Source organism: Bubalus kerabau, chromosome 4, assembly GCF_029407905.1.
Source record: "Bubalus kerabau isolate K-KA32 ecotype Philippines breed swamp buffalo chromosome 4, PCC_UOA_SB_1v2, whole genome shotgun sequence".
Classification (NCBI taxonomy): domain Eukaryota; kingdom Metazoa; phylum Chordata; class Mammalia; order Artiodactyla; family Bovidae; genus Bubalus; species Bubalus kerabau.
The window spans coordinates 2862156-2883952 of record NC_073627.1 but is presented as its reverse complement, the minus strand read 5'-3'; the positions used below and the strand labels follow the sequence as shown (position 1 = coordinate 2883952).

At 44.9% G+C, this 21797-nt stretch overlaps 1 long non-coding RNA gene across 1 annotated transcript; it reads left to right on the top strand.

Moving 5' to 3' along the window:
- Window positions 1-8492: 8492 nt before the first annotated feature.
- LOC129651088 (uncharacterized) lies at window positions 8493-12826 on the top strand. The gene is made up of 4 exons (XR_008713991.1): window positions 8493-8615; window positions 8750-8803; window positions 8886-9025; window positions 12666-12826. It is a non-coding gene; the product is annotated as an uncharacterized LOC129651088 (long non-coding RNA).
- The last annotated feature ends 8971 nt before the right edge of the window (window positions 12827-21797 follow it).

Here is a 21797-nt window from a genome sequence, read left to right as displayed (position 1 = left end):
ATGAGGAGTGGGGGAGGGATGGCTTTTGAGCAGGGAGCCCATGGGTCCTCTGAACGTCAGGAGAGACACTGCCCGCATTTCCAATCCCATCGTGTTATTTACGGAGCTCTTCATTCTGCTGGTTCGCCAAAGCTCATAGACATTATCCCCACCCCACCCCACCCCCCTCCCCCGACCCCAGCCCCCATGTTACAGATGAGACGCTGGTTGGACTCAGAACATGTAACTCAGAATCTCAAAGAAAAAGCCCCAGACCTAGGATGACTCAGATAGGTGGCCGTGCAACGCAGGCTTGAACCTGTCGGGCCTGCCTGTCTGTCCCTGAAGGCTTTGATCCGCACGCCCTGCACGGTAAGACTCCCGTCTGCAGTGCTTGGGGGCAGTCAGCGACGCTGCAGCCGGATGCTTCTGGACAACAAAAGAGGCACGGGACACAGACCCAACAACAAAGTCCGTCCCTGGGGCTCTGAACTAGCCAAAAAAAAAAAGGATGATGATGAATTTTTTGTTGTTGTTGTTAATGCCAAAGCCGGCTCCAGTGAAGCAAGCAAGCGCCTGCTGTCCCATGACTTGTAACAGTAAGCGGATATCGGTTCACTTGGGCTCCGAGGAAACGTGCCCGGTCTGTAATTCCGCAGCTCACAGCATGCCTGTCAGAGGCTGGCCATTCATTTCCACTAGCGACCCTCTGGCCTTCTGAAGGCTTCGCAGGTCTCAGAGCCAAGAGTCCGGGCCCCAGATTCTCAGGGGCTGGCGGCCCTCCTCACCGCATCGTCCATTTCCCAGCACATGCCCTCGCTGTCTCCGGGGAAAGGCCTTCTTGCTGCCTCGCAGGAAGCAGCAGAAGCCGAAGCCGGTTGGGCAGTGAGGTCTCCGCTGTCTGTTACTCACCCCCAGAGCACGACGCCCCCCTAATCACCGGCGCCCGACCCTTGCCATCAGGACGGCAGTCTGCCCCGACCTCGCTGGGACGGGCAGCAGAGTGGGCGCTGCGGGGGGGACCGGCCCCCGCTGTCCGCGTCCCACGCGGCCGCGCTCCGCCTGGGGGCCTTCCTCACAGACAGAGCAGCCCGTCTTCCCAGAAAGGCAGTGGAGCTTCCCGACTGTGGCGTCTTGGGGAAGTGACATCTCCGTGCTGGGGAATCATCTTGGCTTTTTCGCCTTTGGAAGGTGGTTCCCAGAGAAGGAGACTAGGCTTTTTTTTTTGTCCTTTCTGGGAATGCTGATGCTGTTATTATCAATCAATGGACTGCTCACTCATCCTGCTCTCTTGGTGAGATTGGGTTTTGGTTTTTTTTTTAACATTTATTTATTTGGCTCTCTTGGGTCTTAGCTGTGGCATTCAGACTCTAGAGTAGAGGCTTGTGGAATTTTAGTTCCCTGAAGGGGATCCCCCCTGAATTCCCTGTATTAGAAGGCAAATTGCTAACCCCTGGACCATCATGGAAGTCCCTCAATGAGTTTTTTTAAGGAAGAAAGAGATTTCAAATGGGCCCCCCAGTTGGCACTAGTGGTAAAGAAGCCCTCTGCCGATGCAAGAGACAAGAGATGCGGGTTTGATCCCTGGGTCTGGAAGATCCCCCAGAGAAGGAAATGGCAACCCACTCCAGTACTCTTGCCTGGAGAATCCCACGGACAGAGGAGCCTGGTGGGCTACAATCCATGGGGTCGTAAAGAGTCAGACACGCCGAAGTGATTAAACTACCACCACCAGCGAAATATTGACAACACTGGACTCTCCTGATTGCCCACTAACATCTCAAGCCATTTCTTCTCTTTCTCTTTCTGGAGATGTTCCCTCTGTATCTGTTCCTTAATGGGGTTCTTCAGGGTCTGGCCCAAATATCTCCTTTTATGCACCTCTTTCCCTTATTGTGAAGGCATTATATCTATTTCCATGCCTTTGAGGCTTCTCTGGTAGGTCAGTTGGTAAAGAATCCGTCTGCAATGCAGGAGACCGCCATTCGATTCCTGGGTCGGGAAGATCTGCTGGAGAAGGGATAGGCTACCCACTCCAGTATTCTTGGGCTTCCCTAGTGGTTCAGCTGGTAAAAAGAATCCACCTGCAATGCAGGAGACCTGGGTTCGATCCCTGGGTTAGGAAGATCCCCTGGAGAAGGGAAGGGCTACCTACTGCAGTATTCTGGCCTGGAGAATGCCATGGAGGTATAGTCCATGGGGTCGCAAAGACTCACACATGACTGAGTGACTTTCACTTTCACTTTCCATGGCTGTGAATACCATACCCTTATTACCTTTATCAAGATCATGCCTTGGGACCTCCCTGGGAGTCCAGTGGCTAAGATCCTACACTTCTGATGCAGGAGGCCTGGGTTCAACCTCTGGTCAGGGAGTTAGATCCCACACGTCACAGCTAAGATCAGAGATCTCAACTGCTGCAACTAAAACCCAGTTCAGCGAAATTAATAAAATATATATATATATATATATATTTTTTTTTTAAGATCATGTCTCTGATCCTTTTAAAGTATTCTCCAGGCAAGAATACTGGAATGGGTTGCCATTCCCTTCTCCAGGGATCTTCCCAACCCAGGGTTCAAACGCGGGTCTCCTGCCTTGCAGGCCGATGCTTTACCATCTGAGCCACCAGGGAAGCCCTGAGTGAATCGGAGCAAGGGAAGTCTACTCAGCACCCTGTGGTGACCTGAAGGAGAAGGAAATCTAAAGAAGAGAGCATACATGCACACGTATGCTAATTCACTTTGCTGTACCGCAGAAAGTAACACAACACGGCAAAGCAACTGTACTTCATAAAAATTCATTGAGAAAATAAAATGCTCTCCACTTGTTCTGTCACTGTGACTGTCATAAAAGACAAACTTAAGCACATCATGCTCACATTAAAATTGCTTTTTCTTATGTTACTCTTAGGATAAATTATTGGTGGAATGACTAACTAAATTATTAATTGTAGATTAATCAAAGAAGTCAATAATGAAAGAGCAGCAGTCAGTGATTCTTCTTTAATTTCAACATAAAAAGCCCCCCACTATTTGGAGAACTTCCCTGATGGTTCAGGATTTAAGATTCTGCGCTCCCAGTGCAGGAGGCCTGGGTTCAAGCCCTGGTCAGTGATCCTGCAGGCTACCACTAAGACCCAATGCAGCCAAATAAAGAAACGAATGAATGAATGAATAAAAAATACAGCTTTAAGAAAACACTCTTCTGAGGGCTTGCAGAGCCCAGACCCTCTTATTGGAAGCACCTCTCTTCCTTTGCTCTCTGGTAACCCTCATCAGAGCTGCCCAGATAGACAGAGAGACAGAGACGCTTGGCATCTTAACAGTTCCCAGGAGGCTGGCACTGCTTCCCACAGTGGGGTTTCAGGAAATTCTCTTGGTTCCCTATCATAAATTTCCTTTTGGTTAACGTGGGTTTGTTTTTCTTGTAACCAAATAGGCCCTAAACAGAAATAAAATTAGCCTTCTGCCTTTCCTTCTCAATATAAACCCAAACTTGTATCCAAATCGTATTTTGCAAAGTCATCATATTTGAAAGCTCTGGTACATGTCCCAAGTCCAGGGGTTCATTTGCTGAGTTCTTCACAAGCAAGCTATCCTTTGCCAACAGAAATAAAAATTTCCCAGTTAAATGATATATTTTTAACTTTTTATTTGGAAATGACTTCAAATTTACAGATAAATTGTGGAAATAAAAATAATATGAAAAATACTCCTATACCCTTTACTCAGATTCACCTATTTTTAACAGTTTAACCCAGTTGTTCTATCATTGGTACTTTTTATCTAAACATACAGCCATCTGGCAGTATCATTTCTTTCTGAACTATTTGATGGTAAATTAAATATAAATAAAATAGAAATTATATACAAATTAAATATATCCACGTAAGAATAATGGAGTGGATTGCCATTCCCTTCTCCAGGGAATCTTCTCAACCCAGGGGTCAAACCTAGATCCCTTACATTACAGGCAGATTCTTTATCTTCTGAGCCACAAGTTGCGTGCGAAGTTGCCTCAGTTGTGTCCAACTCTTTGCGCCTTTATGGACTGTAGCCTGCCAGGATCCTCTGTCCATGGAGTTCTCCAGGCAAGAATCCTGGCGTGGGTTGCTCCAGTAACTCACTGGGATCCTCCAGGGGATCCAGCCCAGGGATCAAACCCACATCTCTTGCACTGCCGCCAGGGTAGCCTCTAAATACATACTATCCTAAGGATGAGAATATTCTGCTGAATAACCAAAGTACCATTGTATGCTCTGACAAATTAACATCAGCAGCATTTTATCCGATTCGCCATTTGTATTCCAATTTTGCCACTTGACAAAACAGAGTCCTGTGAAGTGTTGCCCACCCCAACTCCGGAGCTTAATGACAAAGACGCCACCTGCCAACGTAGGAGATGCAGGCTCAACCCCTGGGTCGGGAAGATCCCATGGAGAAGGAAATGGCAACCCACTCCAGTGTTCTTGCCTGGGGAACGCCTTGGACAGAGGAGCCTGGCAGGCTACAGTCCACGGGGCTGCAAAGAGTCAGACAAGACTGAGCGACTAAATAACAACAACCCCCACTGCAGAACAGGATCCTGTCTAGAATCAGGTATGGCATTGATTTGTCATGTCTCTGACTTCTTTTCCTGTGAAACATTTCCATGGTCTTTATCTTTCTTGGTATTGACACTGGAGGAAAATACAGCCCGTCTTTTGTTTAATAGAGAGTTACTCAGTCATTTGTCCCCCTGACAATAAGCAACGTCATCTGTGGAAGACACTTTAAATCCACACCAATACCCTGTTCGTCATCCAGTCACCTTCCTGTATTTAGAATCCATCGATGATTCTTGCCTGGCATGCAAGGATGTTTTCAGGGATGGCCTGGACCACATCCTGCCACTGTGGTTGGGGATGATCATTTTCCAAGTACTCCCCTGCATCCAGTAGACCCTTGGCGTCAACTATTAGCAAGAAAGCGCCTTTCTCTATTAATTTGTCTATTTTTTATATGAACTCATAAGTTCTTATTTTTTTCCATTGCTTACAAGGTGTCATTGTTTAATTCCTTCATTATTATTTAATAATTATATAACTCAATTAGTTCAACATTTAAATTGTCCTAGATTTGGCAAGTAGTAGCCTTTTGACAGGCATGTATATATATATATATATATATATTAAGTTTTTTGGGGGGGCCACCATGCAGCATGTGGGATCTTAGTTCCCTGAGCAGGCATGGAACCCATGCCCCCTGCTGTGGGAGCAGGAGCCTTGATCCCTGGGCCGCCAGGGAAGTCCTGGTGTGTATATACATGTATATTTGTGTTGAGCTTCCCCACCTTATGTTTCAAGTTCAGCTTGTACTTCTCCTGCTCCAGACCCAGAATCAGCCATTTCTCTTAATTACATTATAAAAGTGAAATGTTGTGCATTCGATTTTCTGAAAATGATGCCCATGTATGCCTGCCTCGCCCTTCACTATCAGAAAATTTTAGGCATACATAAGAGCAAAACAAAGAAACTCCAGTGGAAAATTCTCCTAATGGCTTATTTCCCCCTCAGTTCCTTGGACAGGAAGATAGACCTCAATGTGGGTTGAATTCTCCTTATTGAAAATCGATGTATTATTATCCTAATTTTCCAAGCGCCGATGCTTGGCATGCTTCTGCAGGTTTTATTGTGAGTTACAAGGCCGGTGATCAACTAATCCAATACATTGCTCAGATCTTCCAGTTCACTAAGACCAAATGTGACTGCTCTTTAAGGAATGCAAACTTGTTGGACTCCATTTCTTCATCTACAAGTATAATGATTTTGACTAATTTTATACAAAAATATTGCCATGTGTGGGCTCCATAAATCCGTCTTATTTTGTTACTTGCTACTCTCTCCAGCTGCTATGAGTTTAGCAGAAAATTGCCAAATCGAAAAATAAGCTGTCGTGTGGTAATATCCTCTTTGTGGGCATTTTAAATTTTTGTTATTATATATCTTGTGTTTAGAAATATATTGTCTTAAGATATATTAAACACATCTGAGCCTATGCTCAAGAAACAATCACTGCTACTTTTAAAAACAGAATGGAGAATTCAGGACACAAGGTGTTAGAACTTGAACTTTTTTTAGGAGATTTTATGTGACAAGTGTTAGCATCTCATCTAACTACATTTGCTAGATTACCACTCATCTTTAGGAACAAAATGTTAATGAAAACTCAAAATACTGAAATGACAGTAAATGAACTTTTTCCCAGGCCTTTATATTCATGAGGAATGAAATTCTACAATTCTTTGAATGACGGGCAGTTATGTTGTTCTGAAAGGTTTTTGTGGTAGAGTTACTATACTCAACAGGATTATCATAATGTAACCAAGTTTCTTAAACTGCCATATTTAAGAAGCACTGTAATAGAAGGTCTATGGTTAAAAGTTTGCATTGGTGACCGTTGGTTCACGGGGCACCTCAAACAGGTGTAGTTGTTGCTCAGTCACTAAGTCACGTCCAAGTCTTCGTAACCCGTGGACTGCAGCACGCCAGGCTCCTCTCCTAGCCACTATCCCCGGAGTCTGCTTAAATTCACGTCCATTGTATCCGTGATGCTATCTAATCATCTCTTCCTCTACCACCCCCTTCTCCTCCTGCCCTCAGTCTTTCCCAGCATCAGGGCCTTTTCCAGTGAGTCAGTTCTTTGCATCAGGAGACCAAAGTATTGGAGCTTCAGCTTTGGCATCAGTCCTTCCAGTGAATATTCAGGTTAATTTCTTTAGGATTGACAGGTTTGATCTTGCCGTCCAAGGGACTCTCAAGAGTCTTCTCCAGCACCACAATTCAAAAGCATCAATTCTTTGGTGCTCAGCTTTCTTTATAGTCCAACTCTGGCATCCATATATGACCACTGGAAAAACCGTAGCTTTGACTGTGTAGATGTCCTAGTCATGTCTCTGCTTTTTAATACACTCTCTAGTTTGTCATAGCTCTCCTTCCAAGAAGCAAGTTTCTTTTAATTTCATGGCTGCCATCACTGTCCCCGGTGTTTTTGGAGCCCAAAAAAATAAAATCTGTCATTTCTTCCACTTTTTCCCTTTCTTTGTGCCATAAGTGATGGGACCAGATGCCATGATCTTAGTTTTTTGAATGACAAGTTTCAAGTCAGCTTTTTCACTCTCCTCTTTCACCTTCATCAAGAGGTTCTTTATTTCCTCTTCACTTTCTGCCATTAGAGTGGTGTCATCTGCATATCTGAGGTTGTCATTTCACTTGGCAGTCTTGATTCTAGATTGTCATCCATCCGGCCCAGCGTTTCTCAAGATGTCCTCTGCATATAAGTTAAATAAGCAGGTGACAATATGCAGCCGTGATGCACTCCTCTCCCGATTTGCAGTCAGTTGTTTCCTGTCCGGTTCTAACTATTGCTTCTTGACCTCCATACAGACTGTAGTTTGGTTTATTAAATTTCACAACTCACAAGAAGTGAAATAGGGAGAGATCCTTTTTACTAACAGCTTTTTTGAAGTATTATTCATACACCATAAACTTCACTCTTACCGCGTGGAACGCAGTGGCTTTTGGTATGTTCACAGAGTTGTGCGTTGGTCACCACCACCGATTGGGTTGGCCAAAACATTTGTTTGGATTTTCCAAACACCTTGTGGAAAAACCTGAACAAAAAAATAGCCCCACCTGCACAAATCTCATTTTCTCTCTGTGAATTTGCCTCTTCTGGACGTTTCATGTAAATGGAATTGCACGTTATGCGGTGTGTTGTGACTGGTCACTTTCACTTGTCATGTCACTTTTCCTTTAGTAAGACTGTATCCTTCTTTATCGAAGACCTGCCACACACCATCAGTGTATTCAAGACCTTATCTCAAGTCCTTACTCTTCTTTGACCATGAAGAACTTTGGAAAAAAAGTTGTCCAGCCATAGAATGTGTGTTTCAAAGCTTAACTGAGGCTCCAGAAACACGAGCAATACCTTTATCACTGAATCATTTGATATGATTTGCAATGGCACCCCACTCCAGTACTCTTGCCTGGAAAATCCCATGGACGGAGGAGCCTGGTGGGCTGCAGTCCATGGGGTCCCTAGGAGTCGGACACGACTGAGCGACTTCACCTTCACTTTTCACTTTCATGCATTGGAGAAGGAAATGGCAACCCACTCCAGTGTTCTTGCCTGGAGAATCCCAGAGACGGGGGAGCCTGGTGGGCTGCCATCTCTGGGGTCGCACAGAGTCGGACAGGACTGAAGGGACTTAGCAGCAGCAGCAGCAGCAGCAAGAATACTGAAACAGTCACTGAAAAACAATCAGAGTTCAAATCTGTGCTCAAACGTTCAGATGAGGTGAAACACTGAAGGGTTCTGCCTTAACCAACACTTCAGTTGAGAGAGGGTCGGGTGAGGTTGCAGAAATCCTGCCGCAGAAGGTGTGTCGGGAAGATAAGGCTGAGTCTGAATACGTCATCTGATTTCCTTATACACCCAAGTGACTCGTAACCTTTTCCTCTTTAGTCACATGCTCAGCTCCACACCAACGACTTCACTTCTAATTCTTCCTCTGGAAGACAGCATCTCATCTCAGCAAATCACTTTGTACTTGGCTGCATCCAAAACAGCCACCTGTGGTTCCTGGTGTTCCTTGTATGAATTCCATCCCCTCTTTGGGGGGGGGGTGGGGAGGGGACTGGTCTTAGTGTCTTGATTCTAAATAGCAAACGTGATGGGATATTACTTCAGAAATTAAGTTATAAAAAGCCATGACTTCCATGTTGCAGGCATCGGCTGGCTCTTTGTCATCTGCTCATCTTGACAGCACCAGCTCATGTTGGGTAAGTCTGATGGGAAGCCTAAGGGATAAGGAACTGGAGCTCTGAGCCTACAGCCTACCGGGAGCTGAATTCTTTCCCACAGCATCGTGTTGAGCTTGGCAGCAGACCCGCCCCTAGTGAGCCTCCAGACACCCGTAGCCCAGACTGACAGCTTGACTGAAGCCTTATGAGAATCCGTGAGCTGGAGGACCAGCTCAGCCATCTCCACGTTCCACACAGACTGTGAGATAATCAATGTTCTTTTTTTAAGTAACTGCATTTGGGGGTGATTTGTTACCCAGCAAAGGATAGTTAAGCAAGCATGCGCGCTCAGTCGTGTCCAACTCCTCTCAACCCCGTGGACCGCAGCCCACCGCGCTCCCCTGTCCATGGGATTCTGCAGGCGAGAATATTGGAGTGGGCTGCCATTTCCTTCTCCAGGGGACCTTCCCAACCCAGGGGTCAAACCTCATCTCTTTGTCTCCTGCACTGGCACGGGGATTCTTTACCACTAGCACCACGTGGGAAGCGAGCATAACTTGGTTCCCTGCTGTTCTGTATTTTGTGCTATAGTTTCTTAACAAACTGAAAGCGATGTGGAAGAAATACTTCCTCCTTCCTGGGTTTTCACATCCGTTCCTGCAGCTATCTTTCCGTTCTCTCATCCTCATTTAATTACTGGAGCAAGTTAGCTCCCAATCACCCCCCTACGGTCTCATACTCAGTGCATTATCTGGGAGTTTATCGTCTTACCACTGAATTGTAACCTTTTATTCACAAACTCCTTTAACTTCTTAGTGTTAACCCAAACCAGGCTTTTTAAAAAACCACATCAAAGCCCTCTTCAATGGAGGAAGCTTCTTCTGACCTTCCCCATCCCACCCCAGCTTCCTGCTCTGTCTCTGCCATTTACTGGCAATGGGAAACTGCGAGTTTATGCCACCCCTGCAAGCCTCCGTCTCTTCATTTCTTAAGTAGGATAACACCTGCTTCATAAGATGGTTGGAAAATGGTTGAAACGATATGGGCCAAAGTGCCTGACAGGGCTCATCCCTCACCATGGGCTCAGATGATACTGGCTCTCGTTTCCTGATACCCAGCCCTCGCTCTTCTGTCCAGTAGGTGCTTATTGAATATTTCAATGGTCCGTTTTCAGAAACGTCCTGGCAATACAAAGACGAATGAGCCTCCCAGGCACTCACAATCTGCCAGAGGAGATAGTATTTATCACACGCTGATTGCAATTGTTATTTGGTCCGTGATAAATGCACACAGTCTGGGAACATAGAAAACGGGCGCTTCATTATCCTGATACGTCATCTTCATTAATTACATCTGCCTCTTTCTTTCCTTTGTGCTGGAGTCTACAGAAGCCTAACTCGCCCTCTAGCCTCACCCTCCAACTTCGGGTCCGTTTTTCTTTCCACTCCCGTCTCCGTCCATCACGCCCTACTTCAATAGGCTGCCACATTCACAGTACCTTTAGCACCTTAGTCTCACAGCTCCGAGGCAGTTTTCAAATTTAAGGACAAGCCCACCTTGGTTCTCCACTGATACGACTTATCTTCACTCCTTTCCCTTAGACCTCATCCTCACACAAAAGCACCTCTTCTTCTTCATGTGCTGTTTCCTGCCTCCGATGCTCTTCCTTCTGCACTGCTTGGCTAACTCCCACTCCTGCTGCTCAGCCTTGCCCTCCACCCTACAACCAGCTAACGGCCAATCCATCAGTTTTCCTGCAGACTCTTGATGCCTCGGGTGCATGGGGCCCCTCGCTGTTCCCGACACAGAGACAGCATCGCTCTCCCAACACTGGAGTAAACACTGTTTACTCCATGAGGGGCGCCCCCTCCTCCCTGCTGGCATCAAGCTAATAGAATCATTTTCATACTTTATAATAATGTGTTTTAATCGGAGTGTAACTGCTTTATAATGTTGTGTTGGTTTCTGCGGTACTACACACGAATCGGCTACATGTGTGCATATAAGCCCTCCAGCTGGAGCCTCGCTCCCACCCCCCACATCCCACCCCCAGGCCATCACAGAGCACCAAGCTGAGCTCCCGGTGCTACACAGCAGTTTCCCACTAGCTCTCTATTTACACTCGCCTGCCAATGCAGGAGATGCAAGTTCAACCCCTGCATTGGGAGATCCCCTGGAGGAGGAAATGGTGACCCACTCCAGTATTCTTGCCTGGAAAATGCCATGGACAGAAGAGCCTGGTGGGCTACAGTCCATGGGGTCGCAAAGAGTCAGACATGCCTGGGTGACTGAGCAGGCACGAGCACGCAATTGTCTGGACGTCAGTGCTGCTCTCTCAGTCCATCCCACCCCCTGCCTCCCCCATAGAATATTAATCCCTGTGCAAGGTCCATTACCAAGGCCAGTGACATGTTGCTTGTTCTAAATGTGTGTACTCCTTCCTTCCTTTAGTTCCCAAGAAGGCTATTCCTCCTTAAATACTTAAACTGCACTCTTGAGTCTCACGTGGTCATGTTATAGTTGCCTGTGTGTGGTCCTAGGTATATCTCCTAACACTTGAAAGTGAAAATGGTGTTGGTGGAATTTCCCTGGTGGTCCAGCAGCTAAGACCCTGCACTCCCAATGCAGGGGGCCCAGGTTCAATCCCTAGTCGGGGAACTAGATCCCACATGGCACCATTAAAGATCTTGCCTGCCACAACGTCTTCAAGCCTGTGTGCCACAGCTAAAGCCCAGAGCAGCCTAAATAAGTAAACAATTTTTTAAAAAAAATGATGGGTGTGTCAGCATGAGAATGCCCATTACAGATCTTCAACTACAGGGAAGATCACTGAACAAAGGCCCCGCTTGCCGAGCTCAGGAATCCAGCATCCTGTGTCAGCTGAGGCTCTACGATCCACAGGCCGCTGCCCCTGAAAGTGGCTCAATGCGAAGGACACTCAGGCAAAGCCCTTCTTTGGAGACAGGAGGTCCTCTAATGGCCAGTTTTGGCTTGAGCACTCCCCAACTCCCCTGAACTTCCCTTAGACTGCAGGGCATTCTAGGATTTCTGCTGTCCAATCAGGGTCAGACTGGCTTTGTGGGCAGGTGAAGTGGTGATGGACAGGGAGGCCTGGCGTGCTGTGATTCATGGGGTCGCAAAGAGTAGGACACGACTGAGCGACTGAACTGAACTGAACTGAACTGAAAGGCTCTTCCTCCCAACCCCTCCCTTTTTTCCCTTACATTGAACACCTCCATGAGGATCTTCCCGACCCAGGGACTGAACCCACATCTCTTGCATCTCCTGCATTGGCAGACAGATTCTTTACCACTGAGCCACCAGAATTCTTAACCTGAGCCAAAGCTACTCCTGTTAGAACAAAGATCCCAGCATCTCTGAGACCAATAAAGTTTATGACCCCTCTGCCAGCCTGTAAGCCTGTTTCCACTTGGGAATTAATTAGGATCAGCATTTTACCAGTCAATATGTCCAAAAAAAAAGATGAAGAAGGAAAGAAAGAAAAGAAAAAGAAAAAATCAACAGTATGCTCCGTTTTTTCTTGCACAATAAGCCCATCACAATCACAGATGTATGTACACTAAAGCTGGTATCTTTGAGGACAGTTGGAAATATTAACAAAAAGCACATTCTTGATGACTTTTTCCACTTCATGTAGCTACATTACAGTCAATAAATGGAACTGATTAAATGTACCTCTTTAATGTGATGCGCTATTTATCTATAAAGCATTTTCCATAAGCATTCACAGAGCAGAACACTGTTCAAGATTAATATCTCCTGTGCCTGAATGAAGCGACCCTGTAGAAGATGGTGCTGCCAGCCAATGTGACTAGAAATTGATAAAATTCTACTTTTGTTAAACCTGCCTCCTTGACATTTTGTTCTCTTTCACTCTCAGGACCTTGAAGGCTCGATGGACATTCCTATGTTCTCAACTGCAATTCCGGTCTTTCCACCAGAGCAGTTTTATTTCCTGACTACAGCTTAAGTGCCACTGGAGAAATAATTGGAAATGCACAGGTTATGTGGCTGGTGGAAAATAGTCATTAATGGAAAGGGGACTGAAACCAAGTTCTCTTCCGACTGCTAATTCAGAGCTTCTGGCATTTTCGTGGCGCTCCAGGTCCGTGTTGATGGCACAACCAAAACAACTAAACAGAATATCAGAATTGCAAATGACCAGGGAAGTATAATCGGGCTCTCTGTTTCCTTTTACAAGTCAGAAGCCACGGGTCACGTTCAAGAGCGAGTAATGGTGTGGCGTGAGAGCGATGCAGGGAAACCTCTAGATTTCTCTTTTGTTTCAAATCGGGTGCCCTGCCTCTCAGCCCAGACCCCTTCGCAGGGCATCACGGCTGTGTCCCTTGCACACCGGGCATGTTCCGACATGTACAAGCGTGTCTGGCACAGCCCGTGGCAGCCAGCGCCACCTAGCTGCCGGCTTCAGCATTTCCCCAGCGCAACAGATTTCCAGACCTTTCAATGAGCCTTCCAGGAGGGCTGGATATAAGTTTCCCAGATTTTGAGTGATGGAAGTCAAGACGGAAGCTGGAGCAGCCAAATTGCTTTAAATAATTATCAGGTGGAAAAACACGTCTCTAAGTCTGTGGAACGTTAAGTGGGATTTGCACAGCTTCTTGAAGCATTGACTGGTCAGAGCCTGTCTTTCATTTGAAACTCTATGTGCCAAGCAGTTAGAGAATACGCACAGAGATCTGGCTTCTGAATTCCAGAGGCTGTGTCCTGAATTAGGGAATATCTCAACGGACAGAGTCTTTGCTGGGCTTGCGTCCAGGGAACGCTTCCTTGGATCTAATGAACCACTGATGAAGGGTCAGAAGGGTTAGAAAGTCCAGGGGCAGTGGTACGAGGTAATCTGCCCTACTTCGAAGCGCACTCCACCTTTCTGATGTCAACTCTGCGTGGAGGCTACAATCCTCACTTCTAGAGAAGGTAACAAGGCTTTCATCCAGATAACAATGATCTCCTGCCTTCGTGAGAGCAGACCATCATAGCGCGAGAAGCAGAGGGCACAGAACTCAGGGCCAGGCTGGGTCTGCGCTGTTGAGACCAGTCATCTGGGATCCTGAGTTGACATGTCTTACAGTCAGTGAATGCTTTGAATACATCAGTGAAATCAACACAGAAATGGAGCAAGCGGGCAAACAGCCCACCTGAATACTCTGGGAGGCACTTCTTGCTGTTTTCTTTCGGAGGACAGGAGAGTATGACTACCAGCCATGAGCTCCGTGAGGGAATTCTCCAGCTGGTGCTGATGACGGTGACGCTGACAGCGATGATAGTGATGATAATGAAAACTATGAAGAGGGTCACGGACGACAGTGTTGAAGAAATTGGAAAGCGTTCAGTGCTCCCTGTAAGACTTGAATAAAACAGACTCCCTGCCGCCTCTGTGCGGTCGTGGTAGTTGAGTCGCTAAGTGCTGTCCAACTATTTTGACCCGCCAGGCTCCTCTGTCTATGAGATTTCCCAGACAAGAATACTGACGTGGGTTGCTATTTCCTTCTCCAGCTGCCTCCATAGATGTAGACTCTTTAAAGGAAACACCTAGAATTACTACAGTTCCCAAAGATGGGCTTCCCTTGTGGCTTCAGCTGGTAAAGAATCCGCCTGCAATGGCGGGAGACCTGGGTTCGATCCCTGGGTTGGGAAGATCCCCTGGAGAAGGGAAAGGCTACCCACTCCAGTATTCTGGCCTGGAGAATTCCACGGGCTGTATAGTCCATGGGGTCTCAAACAGTCGGACACGACTGAGCGACTTCCGCTTTCCCAATGATAGTAATTGAAGAAAACTGAAAGAGCTCCTACAAGCCTTAAAATTCTCTTGCTTCCAAAGAGAAAGCAGCTTAAACCCACCTAAAGTTTTGCATGTTACCACGGCAGGTAAAACCCTATCATTACGGGCTGGGGGAGTACCTCTCACTCTTCAAGTGGGAGTGAGATTGGATTAAGAATAGAAACTATTCTAAATTCTATTCTTGGATTAAGAATAGAAACCCGAGTCTCAAAGAAAAGAAAACTATAGTCAAGCATCAAGTTCCAGTTCCAGGCAGTCCTTCCTTCCTGACAAAAGAAGCAAGGCTAAAAGTCCAACATAAACCCCATCGAATTTCCATTCATGTTTCTCTGAATTCGGTTTGTAGTCTTTGGAACCCACAAAATAACCCACACAAAGATCCCAGATGTTAGTGTATTTTTTGGTTCTCCTTGTTTGAGGCAGGGCAGTGGGTTTCACACCAGCATTTGCCGACAGTAAAATCTAATGAAAACCACATACGTGTAATACTATAGACCACCTTCCAACTGCCATTTAATACGACCCCATTATATTGTGTTAAGATTTCAATTTGGCACAGCTAGCCATCGGAGCAATTATGCTCTGATAAGAGTCCTGCCTAGAAGAACCTGCTAATGTCCTTTACCTGAAGTCGCATTTCAAATTAAACTCTGTAGAAATTTTAAACTTTGAAGCTTATGAATGATGACACAAGCAGGATTTGTATTTTAATTTGTCCTTAAATATAATGAGAGATTAGCCAAGAGAGATTTCGGTTTCCTGTCTAAAGTTGAATGATGACCATTCTCCCAAAATTTGTTTTCACCCAGAACCCCTGAAGGTGACCACATTTGGAAAAAGGGGTCTTTGCAGATGTAATTAAGCTAAGAAGTTGAGATGAGGTCACTCTTGACGAGGGTGGGCCCTAAAGCCTGTCATACTGTCTCTCTCAGAAGAGAGAGGACACAGAGACAAGACCATGTGAGACAGAGAGTGGAGTCATGTGGCCAGACGCCAGGAGATCCAGAGTCCCCAGATGCTGGGCCAGGCAGGGGAGATTCTCTGCTGGAGACTTCAGAGAGCGTGTGGCCCTGCTAACGCCTGGATTTCAGGTTTCTGGCCTCCAGAACTACAAGAGAATGGATTGCTTTTGCCTTTAGCCCCTAGGCTTGTGGTCATTTGTTACAGCAGCCTTCAGAAACTAATACACAGTATACTACCACAATCAAAGAATTGAGCAAGAGGAATAAAGGTTTAAAAACCGAGTCCTTCTCCACCAATCACTGCAGGAAACCCTCGCCCTAGCCTCGTGCAGCCTCACCAGTGTGGAAACTGCAGTGAGAAAGTTTAGAGCCTTCAGAGGATTTAATGCTTAGACATGTATGACACAAAGAAACCATAGGAAATACTCTTTGCTCACATTCCCTGGGCATACCCTGTTTTGCCACGCCTCTGTTTCTTTGGAAATGCCTAGAACATCCTTTGCTACCTCGGAAACCCTACTAACCCTCCAGATATATGACCTCTTTCATAAAGCGACCTTCACCACTCCCCCAGCCATAGACACACACACACACACGCACACACACACACACCGTCACTCCCTCTTCATCTGCTTCTACAGTATTTTTTACTCGCCTCCGTGACAACACAGATTATAAGACAAGCTTTGAGATTAGAGTTTCCAGAGCTCTCATCCGTACTAGACTGTGAGGTTTATATATGCAGTGAGGCGACCTGTTTATTTCCAACCCCTCTACCCGTGGTCTCCAGTGCTCTAGTCTGGATGTCCTTACAGCTTGGGGGCTGGGTTCCAAGTTCTAAGAAACGGGAGCTGCTAAGCTCGACCCTTTGAAGTTCTGCAATATTACTTCTATTTCATTCTATTGGTCAAAGCAAGTCTGAACCCCACTCCCAATTCAAGTATGGAAGTAGAGCCCACCTCTTGATCTAAGGCATCCAGGCACACCCAGAGGTGGGAGGAGGTGTTGGTGACCATATCTGGAGACTCCAGCTGAGGTCTAGTCCTGTCCAGTCTCTTACCAGGATTACGGCCTTGGCCCTAGACATTAACCTCTAGGACTCCACATTCTCTTCTATGAAACTGAAATTACAGTGTCTACTGGATCAGACCGTTAAACAGTGAAAGGGGCGCTACAGTTAACGTAGTGTGGCTTTTTGCATGTAGCAACCCTGTAACAAAGGATAACTATTTTTCCTCTTCTGATAAAGAAGGATATAAGTTGTCGATGTGTGGATAAAAGGAAAAAATGCAGAGACAGAGAGATCTTCCTGGGGAAAAAAAAAAAGGAAAAGGATAATAAAGACACCCTTTACCAACTTCAGTCATTTCCAAGGGCTAATCTTATTACTATGAGGCAACAATAGTTGAAATAACCAAAACTCTGCTGAGAAGTATTTGGGGGTGCTGAGCAGCAAAGTACACTCCAAGTACATTCTAGGAAACCTCATAGTTAAGCTTCAGGATATAACTATAGCTTTGTAGGACTTATGAAAATCTGTAGCTTTTAAAAATAATCTTTACTTCTGACTATTAAAGCAATATATGTCATGGAGAACATTTTAGGGAATTTAGTAAAGCAGTGGGAAGACAATAACTATCCATAATGCAACCACAAAAGGAAACTGCTAGAAATAACTGAATATACTTTTTTCCAGTTATTTTGTTATTGGAATATGCACACAGGACTGGTTTCATAAGTGTAAAACGTGTGTAGACACAGGGTTCCACACTCAGAGGGACTACGTTTTTGGTTGCATTCTATGTTGTCACCATCTTGAAATTCTTCATTTTTTTTTTAGTTGGAGGATAATTGCTTTTCAATATTGTGTTGGCATCTCCCATACAACAACATGAATCAGCCACAAGTACACGTATGTCCCCTCCCTCCTCAACCTCCCCCCACTCCCCACCCCACCCCAGCCCTCTAGGTCATCGCCGAGCGCCGAGCTGAGCTCCCTGGGATATACAGCAGCTTCCCACTGGCCATCTATTTCACACACGGTAGTGTGTGTATATGTCAACACTACCCTCCCGAAGGTCACCCCTTTCCTTCTGGAGTCTTAGCCACTTTTTATTATATTCTAATATAATATATTATTGCAAGTATGTTCTCACATTATTAAACCAGTTTTGTAAACATTATTTTAATGATGACATATATTTCTTCCATGGACCTGTCATGTTTTAATTAATTATTTCATTCCTTTTATTAAGCTTGCAGGAAATTTACATTTCTGCTTATATAAATTACTTTGCCGCATGTATCTTTGTGCATAAATTTTTCTCTTCATCTTTTATTTATTCCCATAAGACAGAGCTCTGGAAATGGAGTTATTAGATCAAAGAGTTTAGATATTTCTAGGTTTTGAAATATACTTTCAGATTTATGTTTTCCTTAGCAGAGTTATTCAGATGAATAGTCCAAACAGCAATCAGCAGGAGTGAGTTAGGTATATTTTATAGAACGTACAAATGAACAAAGAGAATTCATTTACAGAGGGAAGGTGCACAGTGCTTAACAGCATGGGGTTTTAAATTCAGTTTTCATATTTACCCTACCAAGCCACATGCTTTACTAGCTTCATGGCGTCATACAACCTCTGTATGTTTCAGTTTACTCACCTGAAAAATTGAGGATGGTAATACTCACCCTGCAGAAGCGCTGTGCAGATGAATGTGCACCACTCAGCAAGCGTGACGTCAACACCAACCCTGTTATAGGAGTGCTATTAGGCCCGAGGGGTGCACCAGTGAGCAGGGCAGACAAGTCCCTGGCGTTCACAGTCAGACAGAGAAGTGAGCCACGAAGCAGGAAATGTAATAAAAGTGTCATGACAATCAAAAAAGAAGAAGAAATGACGTCTCTTTCAAAGTATATGACTATGTCCAGAGAAGGCTTCTCTCCGGATTGGAGTAGCTCTGAGACCTGAAAAAATGACAGGGGAAGGTGATCCTGGGGAAAACTGCATGAGTGAGAAGGAATGTTGAAGATAAAGGAAAAATCTATAGAGAAAAAGCCCAGAAATATTTTCAGGTTCAAAGAAGCAGAAACTCCCAGATAGAGAGGGTGACCAGAAGTCCCAGGTTACCTAGACAGTTCCTGTTCCTACTGACTGCTTTGATGTCCTGATTAACAGGGTCCCTTCATCTCAAAAAAGTCCTGGCTTAGAAGACAGTATCATCATGCTATAGGAAAAAGCCAAGAACAAGAGGGACAGTAGTAAGGAATTAAGTAAGCCTTTGGAGGAGCTTACATATCCTGTTAAGAGGTTTTATGTTTATCTTAAGGACTTAAGTGTCATTAAGGGATTTTCATCAGGACGGTTACATAATCTGATTTGCTTTTTCCCATAGATACAGCTGCAGCAGTCGGAGGGGTTTTGTTGAGTGAAGATTAGCATTCACAAAGAACTTGGAGAACTTGGTGGCGTCTAAAACTGACAGACAGTTACTACCCAGATTTGTCAAGAAATTTTGAGAAATCAGCAATGGAAAAAGTAGGGAATTCAATAGACGGAAGATCTGCACAGGCACTTCCTGGAACAGAAAATGCACACGGGTGAGAGGTGCTTGCCCTCAGCATTAGCCCTCAGAAGGACGCACATTAAGACAGGGGGTGATGGCCTCACACCCTTCACGCAAAGACGGGAAGTCCAAGGACACCAGTCGCTGGCGAAGTCTTCATTCACACATTCAAGAGAGATTTGCTGAGAGAATCTGTCATACCCCAAGCACTGCAATCAGCGGTGAGAATACAATAATGAAAAAATAAGGACTTCCGTGGCGATCCAGCGGTTAAGAATGCGCCTTGCAACACAGGGGACGTGGGTTTGGTCCGGGTTAGGGAGCTAGGATCCCACATGCAATGGAGCAACGAAGGCCAGGCGGTTTGGAGCCCGCATGCCACAACCCTGGAAGCCTAGCACCCTGCAGCCCGCAGACCGCAACTGCTGAGTCCACACGCCGCACCCAGGGAGTCCCTAAGCCATGATGAAGCTCCCGCATGACACAACGAAAACCAAGGCAGCCAAGTAAACACAATATTTATTCGAGGTTTTTTGTTTTTCCATACAAATTGTGAAATTATTTGTTCTAGCTCTGTGAAGAATGCTGTTGGTAGCTTGATAGGGATTGCATTGAATCTATAGATTGCTTTGGGTAATATACTCGTTTTCACTACATTGATTCTTCCAATCCATGAACATGGTATATTTCTCCATCTGTTAGTGTCCTCTTTGATTTCTTTCACCAGTGTTTTATAGTTTTCTATATATAGGTCTTTAGATTCTTTAGATAGATATATTCCTAAGTATTTTATTCTTTCCGTTGCAATGGTGAATGGAATTGTTTCCTTAATTTCTCTTTCTGTTTTCTCATTATTAGTGTATAGGAATGCAAGGGATTTCTGGGTGTTGATTTTATATCCTGCAACTTTACTATAGTCATTGATTAGTTCTAGTAATTTTCTGGTGGAGTCTTTAGGGTTTTCTATGTAGAGGATCATGTCATCTGCAAACAGTGAGAGCTTTACTTCTTCTTTTCCAATTTGTATTCCTTTTATTTCTTTTTCTGTTCTGATTGCTGTGGCCAAAACTTCCAAAACTATGTTGAATAGTAATGGTGAAAATGGGCACCCTTGTCTTGTTCCTGACTTTAGAGGAAATGCTTTCAATTTTTCACCGTTGAGGATAATGTTTGCTGTGGGTTTGTCATATATAGCTTTGATTATGTTGAGGTATGTTCCTTCTATTCCTGCTTTCTGGAGAGCTTTTATCATAAATGGATGTTGAATTTTGTCAAAGGCTTTCTCTGCATCTATTGAGATAATCATATGGTTTTAAACACAATATTTAAAAAAAGAGCTTCTGGAGGAGTCAGGTACGTAGGGGATCGGAGTCAGAGAGGGGAGCTTGGGTTTCTAAGGTGGAGCCACACTCAGTGACAACACAGGGTACAGCCATTGGCAGCGGGGTAAGGACGGTCGCTGTGATGAAGAGGCCATCCGAATTAATGACCAGCCTGGACTGGCTGGCCACTCGCAGCTGGCACTGAACTTGGTCACTGACACCAGGCAGGTTTATTCCCAATATTAACACTGTGCAGAGTGTATGTTATTATTATTGCAGAGTATATGTTGTTATCATTATCATAAATCATCACGGCAGCCTGAAGACTTAGAAGAAATATATAAACGTATGTTGAAGGGTCTCAGGATCTTAGGAAACCACTAAAAATTTTCTTATAAAAGTATCACCATCAGAGTGCTGCCTTCAAACGATGGCTGATGTTCAAATCTGTGGTGTTTGAAAGAATAGAGCGAGAATAGGGATACCGGAAAAACCATTGATTAAATATGTTCTTAAGAAACAGACTCACAAATATAGAAAACAGACCAGTGGTAGCCAAGGGGGAGGGGCTGAGGGAGGAATGGACTGGGGGTTGGGGTTGACAGATTTCGGCTTTCATACAGAGAACGGACAAGCAGGCAGGTCCCACTGAGTGATTCACTACAGGGAATTACATTCAAAGTCCCATGATAAACCATAATGGAAAAGAATATTAGAAAAAAAGAATGTATATATGTATAGCTGAATCACCTTGCTGTACAGCAGTAATTAATACATCATTGTAGATCAGCTATACTTCAATTTAAATATTTTTAACATTTTCCGTCTCTACTGATTTGTAAGGCCAATGTTTCTCTACACTTAACTATCTGTTGCAAGTGCTTTTCGATCAGAAATTTCAGAAAAGAAAATATGGGGGGAAGAAAAGGAACAACAGGGAGGCCAGCCTCATTTAGAGAGTGGAAACAAAGCAAAGGAGGAAAATGAAGGCCGTCCTCGGGAGCAGACAGCCCAACGGGCCACGCACAGCCGCCGCTGCCATCCACGGCGAGGTCTGGGCAGCTTACACCCCTGAAGGGACCAGCTGTCATTCCTTCCCACTCTAACCACTCTACTTCATTCCATACAAAGCAATCTAGTCTGAAAGATCTTAAGACAGCTAAGAAGGTCTTTATTCAAAATGACTTCCTGTCATAACATAAGACACGTAACACATAACACAATATAGGATGTAACACACCATAACACCACCTGGGACCAAATACCAGAAATTTTCTTGAATGCTTAAACTTTAAAAAAAAAAAATTATTTATATATTAATGTGGCTCTGCCAGGTCTTAGCTGCGGCACACAGGATCTTTG